Here is a 7,114-nt window from a genome sequence, read left to right as displayed (position 1 = left end):
GCACAAATCCTTCCAAATATGCTCACAACTTGGTTTTGGTTTTAGTTTTGTTGCATTGCATAATGATACAATTTGAACAACAACAACCGGGTCTTAAATATCACGAAGTAGTGTAGGCTATATGATATATTTTTTTGGGTATTATTAATGGTATCCCCTCACCCTATGGTCTTTCCTTTTGTGGTGTGTGGTTGTCGCTTACAGAAATTGAACTTTTGACCTTTAGGTTATCCTAAAGATATAATGGAATTTTACACCACTAGATCAATATTTTGTTGGTGGGCTATGTGGTATATGAAAGTGAAAATGTGAGTTAAGAAATATATTACATGATAACAAAAACCATGACCTTGGGTGGGACAGAGATGAAGAAGAAACAATTTAGTTTCTCTTTTTTATCATTTTCCCTATAAAAAAACATTGCCTATTTCAATAAAAATAGAAGACATGTATATATTAGATATAATAGTGTTGTTAGACAACATATTAAATTGGTGTAAGTTTTGTAAAGTAGAGATAAAGTGAAAGAAGTTTAGTTGAATGATTTCACTAAAAAAATGTCTTATTCGCTTGTGGTTGGTAACTTTTATTTATACACTTTATTTGGGGATTCAGTACGCTATAAAATTTTATGGATTATAAATTTTTCAATTTATGCATTGTGGAGCAATACTAATTCCACTTTTATACTTTTATATTCTTTTTTATGATTTGTTTTGTTCATTCACTTGGAGACTTCATACATTAAATTTTGTATGGTTCCATCATATAGTACAAAGGACATAATTGACAATTTATTCCATCTTAGTCAGAATTATTATTTTTTGGTTATATTCAATATACTTAAATATAATTTATCTCTCTTACAGTCATTATGTCCTTTTTTTATTCTATCGCAATGAAACGGAATAAATACGGAAATAATTATTATGTTCTTTATTTGTTTACAGAATTGTTCCCAGTTATTATATATTAAGAATTATTCTATTTATTATTTTTGATATCTATTTACTGTTTGTACATGATTGTTCATTTTTTCATAAAAAAGTTTAAAGAAACAGTGTTGGCCCAACCAACGCAAAAAAAAAGTCATCTTAGCCATCACTAATAAATTCATACCAAAAGAATTAGTATTCGATGCTAACTCTAACTTTACCTTTAGTCAGCCGATGCTAAAGAACATTATTTGAGTCGGTGCAAATTATCATCGACCAATAAGGTAGTATTAGAGTTAGCATCGGCTGAACCTGCAGTAAATTAGGGTTGAAGGCATATACTAATATATGTATTTGCATTGACTTTTGTCTATAGTATCCAATATTAATGGTCTCATGCTAATAATAAACTTTCTTGTAGTGAAAGAAAATTGTTAAAGTAGTAATTCAGAAGAATTTTTTTGGTTTCCTACAGGTATCCTTGTACTGAAGACAATCATGTCCGAATCGAAAACATCTACAAGTACGTGGGGCTAATTTTCACAACGAACATTTTTTTCATCCACAATACTCGAATTTTGAAAGAGATTATTTTGACTGCAAACTTCTCATAAATTTGCTGTCTTCACTACTATTATCGAGCAATAGTCCACGCCCCTTTCTTTGGGAAATGGATGCTTTTTTCAAAAGGTAGTTGATTTTTTTTTTGGGTTTAATGGTGACACTCACAAAGTTGTTTTATCATTAAGTGTGTCAGAGTCCAATTAAAAAAATATCATCTAATTAAAAAATATTAAAACAAAATAATTTTTTATATTAGTTTATAGAATTTGATTGATGAAATACAAAGACATAAATTTTTTGGACATGATAATTTTTTTAGATATGAGATCCTCTAGAATAAAACCTCAAAATGGATTTCAACCACTCCTTTATTAAGCAAACTTTATGCAAATGTAAAGCTTCCCATGTCAGCACCAAGAAATCGTATTTTGAAAATAACTTGATAGTTCTGTTCAATGTAACATATTTGTTTTAGATTATAGCAATTTATAAACTATTACTTTTATTTATATATATATTAAACACTTAGAATACTTCAAGTATTTGCATGTATAAAAAAATATGAAGTTGATGTAAAAGTAAAAGTAATATATGATATAATTTATAAATCATTTATTATTCTCCCGAGTCAGTCAATATTCACCAAATTATATTCCCAAAAAGAGCACAGCAACACATTTTTCAGTGTGAGAATTTGATTTTGATTGGTAAACAAAACCATCATGAAATCAAACCGACCACTGTCTATCTCAAAGGAAACATCTGTCAACTTTGTTTATCATATTTATTCATAAGTCACAATTTTCATGCATAACACAACATCCTTCAATCACTGCATCTGAATCCAACACACTGATGCATGCATGGCTCCTCCTGAAGCTAGTAGATCTTACCCTCAAAATCTACTCAAAGTTATCACTGTGGTTTTCATCTTTTTCCTCTCAGTTCTACCTCCCAAATCAGGTAAAAAAAAGTCTCTATTAACCTAATGGTCTATTTAAGCTATAAAAAAAGTGTTTTATGTTTCTGTTCAAAATAAATAATGGTAGAAATCCAAAACAGGGTTTTCATAACATAATTTTTACATGATATACTACATACTTATGTTTTGGAAAATGTTTTTTTTTTAATATTTGAATGAGACAAGTTGTATAGATACACATATACTCGATGTGGAGATATGTATATCTAGTGTTGAAGTGAATTCTAAAATTATGTCTTTCTAAAACTAATTAAGCTGAATAATTAATATTAGTAATTTGTCTAATATATTTTTTGGCTTAAAATAATAAGATGAAGCATTTTTGGGAGCCTAAAATAGTCAGATATATATAGGATTTGTTTTTCAAAGTTGGGAGAGAATGTCAAAAAATAAAAATATATTCGCATCTAAAACAAGGGTTTTATTACCCTTATAGAATGAGTGTGGTGTTAATAGAGTTGTAATGTTTTGCTCTTATACTTTTAATTTTGAATGAACTTTAACTTACATGTAGATGGGTCATTGGAGGGAAGAAAAATGCTGATAGGGTCAAAGCCTCCAGATTGTATAAACAAGTGCATGAATTGTAGGCCTTGCATGGCTACTTTGGTCATTCGAAATTACCCAAAATGGAAGGGTTTCAAAGCAGTAACTCGTGATGAAGAAGCTGAAATCTATTATCACCTTTCATGGAAATGTAAATGTGGTGATAAGCTCTTTCCACCAAGACAGATCTAGTACTAATATATACCATTAATCACTATATAATATTATTATATATATGTGTGTGTATATGTTTACAAATAAAGAGTATAGAATACTATATAGTACTATTGATGGAGCTTCTGTTTGTCAAACTATATATATCTTGGTAGCTCTTATATGTTGTTTCAATTTATTAATTTGTTAAAGGATCTTTTTTTCCAAACATTTGACAAAGATGATCGAAATGAAGAGTAGTTAAGGTTTCAAAGGGACTAGCTATAGCATCATCATCAAATTGTTAAAACCAAATTTCTAAAATGTGTTTAAAGGATGACATCAAGTTAGATAGTGTATTAGAGAATCATAAGTTTTATACTCAATTTGAAGAGAAGAGGTAAATGTTAATGAATTGATAAAACATGTGTCTACGATTAGACATGTGTAATATTTTTGTAGGACCAAGCCCTTATTATTACACAAATACATAGTTTTTTAATCTCAAACTTATCTCAGTGTGCAATAAGTGTATCATCCACTTGCTAGAGGAGCCATATAAATATAATGCTTAGGAATCCATCATTGGTGTCCCTCTATTTTTAGCAAATCAAATGAGTACATGATATTCAAAAGTTAGGTTGGGTAAGTGTTGAGAACAAGGGAATGATAAAAGAGAATATACATAATAGATAATAACATAAGGAACTTGTTAGCAAAGTTGCACAAAATTGAAAATTTCATCTATTAATGGTTAGTAAATCATACAATTATAATAATCCTAACTCAATTAAGTTCTAATTGTATACCCTAAAAAGTACTAACAATGACATGAACACTAAAAATAGTAATAAGTTTGAAGTGAGTCTTGCATGATTAGAATTTAGAGTTGATAAAAAAAACCACCTAAATAGTTATCATTTATTCATATAAAAATAGTTGCTTAAGTCCAACATCAAACTTATTTTATATGTCATAAATTTTTTTGTTAATAGTATAAAAACATCTACCAGTATATATATATATATATATATTAAATCCTTCAAACAAATAGACCAATAGTTAGAACTCTACTAAATATTATCAGAATAACCTCAACCTATTAGGGGTGACCCTCTACTAGAAAAACATTGAATCTTTTATAAATATAATTGTAGGTAAGTGAGATGTACCAATTCTTTGGTCTTGAACTTTACTACTCTAGTAGGAGCACAAAAGAAGAGCCCATTTGTACCAAAATACTTAATGAGTTAAGCCCAAAGGTTGTTAAGTGTTGAACCCACAATCACCAACACTATAATATATACATAGTAAAGATAAATCATTAAATCCTATATATATTATAATTATATATATCTAACCCACCAAGAGAGAATAAAATGAAATGCCTTGATATGTCTCTTCTCTCTCTAACTTGTACAACCAACCTTCCTCTCTTCTCTTTCCCAATCCATTCTATCCCTTCATCTCAACTGCTCTTTTCCAGCTCCCTCCTCCTCCGCCCTTTCAGGTGCAGCGCTGCCACTCCTCCACCGCCCCGGACTGACCCTCCACCCGGAAACGATTCCGGGCACCTTAAAGGTTTCAACTTTAGATTTTTTTGTTTATTTTCGTGTTTAATTCCGTTATCCAGGTTTAATTGAAGTAGGTTGGTTATGTATTAGAATTTTAACTAATGGATTGGAATATAGCATAAGTTCTATTTTTTGTTCACTAAAAAGTGCGGGGGTAAGCTTAGTGGATTTTGAGCTTGAAGCCACTATAAGGTTATTGTTTAGTTTAGTTGCCATCAGGTCATAGGTTCAAATCTTGAAAACAGTCTTTTCGCTTGCAGGCCAAGGCTGTGTATATACCATCCCAGACCCTATTAAGTAGGAGTCTTGTGCACTGAGCCGCCTTTTTAATGCCGAGGGTGAGTCTTGGTGCAACTGAAGTTTGTTTGCCTTCTAATATGTAGGGCCATAAGTTCGAATCACGGAAATAGTCTCTTTGCTTACGAGAGTAACATTATACCCTCCCTAGAACCAATAGGTGGGAGTGTGTATTTTTTTTTTGAATTAAAGGAACTGGAACAGGGCTAATGTGTTATTTCATTAAGTTCCACTGTTTTTGTGTGTTCACCAAATACTACTTTAGTTGGCAATTGAAGTTTCTTTCCCTTTGAATAGAAAAGGATGAGCTGAAATTTGAGGGTGTGTTTAGGTCCATAAAATAAATTTTATTTTATTTGAAGGGAATAATCTGAGATATTGTGTCTCATGAAAATTGTCACACCTTACTTTGTTGTTTAAATATTTCTGAAACTTTTATCTTCATTGAAAATGTTATTTAATAAATTCTATTTTGTTCTTCGTCTATTCCTTTCATTTAACATCACTTTTTTGGATGGGGATCACATGTCCCCATTCATGTCCCACTTGGTGTACCAAACCAATGAGAAAGCTCAATCCATTTAAAAAGAAAAATTATAACAACAGAAATTAATATTTTAATATTATTTCGTAAAGTTTGATTAGTCTGGGACATGGAGACAGAAAAATTCCTCTTTCCAAATGTTTTACGTATGTTTTTTGTTTGAAATTTATAATGGATTTGTTTTCTTTCTTGAGAATAAAGTGTAGAAGCTCTCTAAAATTAAAAAGAAAAGGAGAATTGGGTTAAGAAGGTCCTTAGTATTTGTATTGTTTGACAGAATAAGTCTTTGGCTTATAAAGGGGGTGTCAAATTCATTTTGGAAAATAATTTGCAGTTTTCAACTGAATAACTAACTAGCTAAATCTTTAGATGTAAGAACCAAATGTAGCTAGTAGAAAGTCATTTTATGATGCAAAATTTAATTAAAGTGATCTGTTATCTTTTGTAACATCAAATTATATTAGATGTCGACCATGGTTAGCTTTCCATTGGTTTCTTTTAGAAATCATATTATGTTTTGTAAACTCTAGTTGTATCCTAGGAGCAACTGTGGTCAAATGTTCGATTCCTGTGAGCGAAACTTGCTGGGAGAGATAGTCACACAACCCAAAAAGGGATTAATTCCTTACCCAAAGGGTGATCGAATACTCTTGATTATACAAAAAAAAACTCTAGTTGTATCCTGCCAGTGAAAAGAAAAGAAAACTTTTTTGTATTCTGTTGCTCTTTATTCCATTGCATTTTGTTATCAAGATTCTGGACTCACATAATGTGTTTTGCTTTATAAAGGCATGTTTGTATAATGTATTGCTCCAGGGTATTATTAGGCATAATGGTATGTGTATATATATAGTGATACTAAATTTATCATATACCTAATTTCTACCATTCATGTTTTGATTTGGCATCCATGCTTCTATAGCAAGGTCCAGGTTTTGGTAATGATAGTACTTTTCTTGAACTTTTTTTGGAGAGCAGATCTTGCCACTTCTTTTTCCAAAACTCAAGAAAGAGTGCAGATCTTCTTTGCTGTTCTTTTCTGGATGTCTCTATTCTTTTGGTATTCTGCTTGGGATGGGAGGAATAAACCAAACAAAGGATCCAGATTTAGAAGATAAAATAGTAAGATTTTATTTGTATATATATCAGATTATATAGTGCATAAGTTTATACAGCAACAGAAACTTTGATGCAAATATGTATAATGAATGTTCTGATTCTCTATAGCTTCATAAACTTTCAAATTTGAAGTTTCAAGTCTCACTAGGTACAATTATGCACCTATTTCTGGAAGCATTATAACATTATTTAAGTTGTCAATGCAAATAAGGACATGAAATGCACCCCATCAATAGGAACAAGCATCCTCTTCGACTCTGCGTATCGAGAGGGAAGTTCTTGTTTCTTTTTTCGCCTTCAATGACAAAAATGTTATTTTATTATAATTAAAAGAGTACAAGTGTCATAGAATTGATTTTCTCTCGAGTATTGGAATGTGAGGGCAATACCATATGTCAAC

At 30.6% G+C, this 7,114-nt stretch overlaps 1 long non-coding RNA gene across 1 annotated transcript; it reads left to right on the top strand.

Moving 5' to 3' along the window:
- On the top strand, positions 4,558–6,821 carry LOC109349008. Its single transcript, XR_002107862.1, has 2 exons — positions 4,558–4,761; positions 6,574–6,821. It is a non-coding gene; the product is annotated as an uncharacterized LOC109349008 (long non-coding RNA).

Source organism: Lupinus angustifolius, chromosome LG01, assembly GCF_001865875.1.
Source record: "Lupinus angustifolius cultivar Tanjil chromosome LG01, LupAngTanjil_v1.0, whole genome shotgun sequence".
Lineage (NCBI taxonomy): Eukaryota > Viridiplantae > Streptophyta > Magnoliopsida > Fabales > Fabaceae > Lupinus > Lupinus angustifolius.
This window is presented reverse-complemented; position numbering and strand designations above follow the sequence as displayed.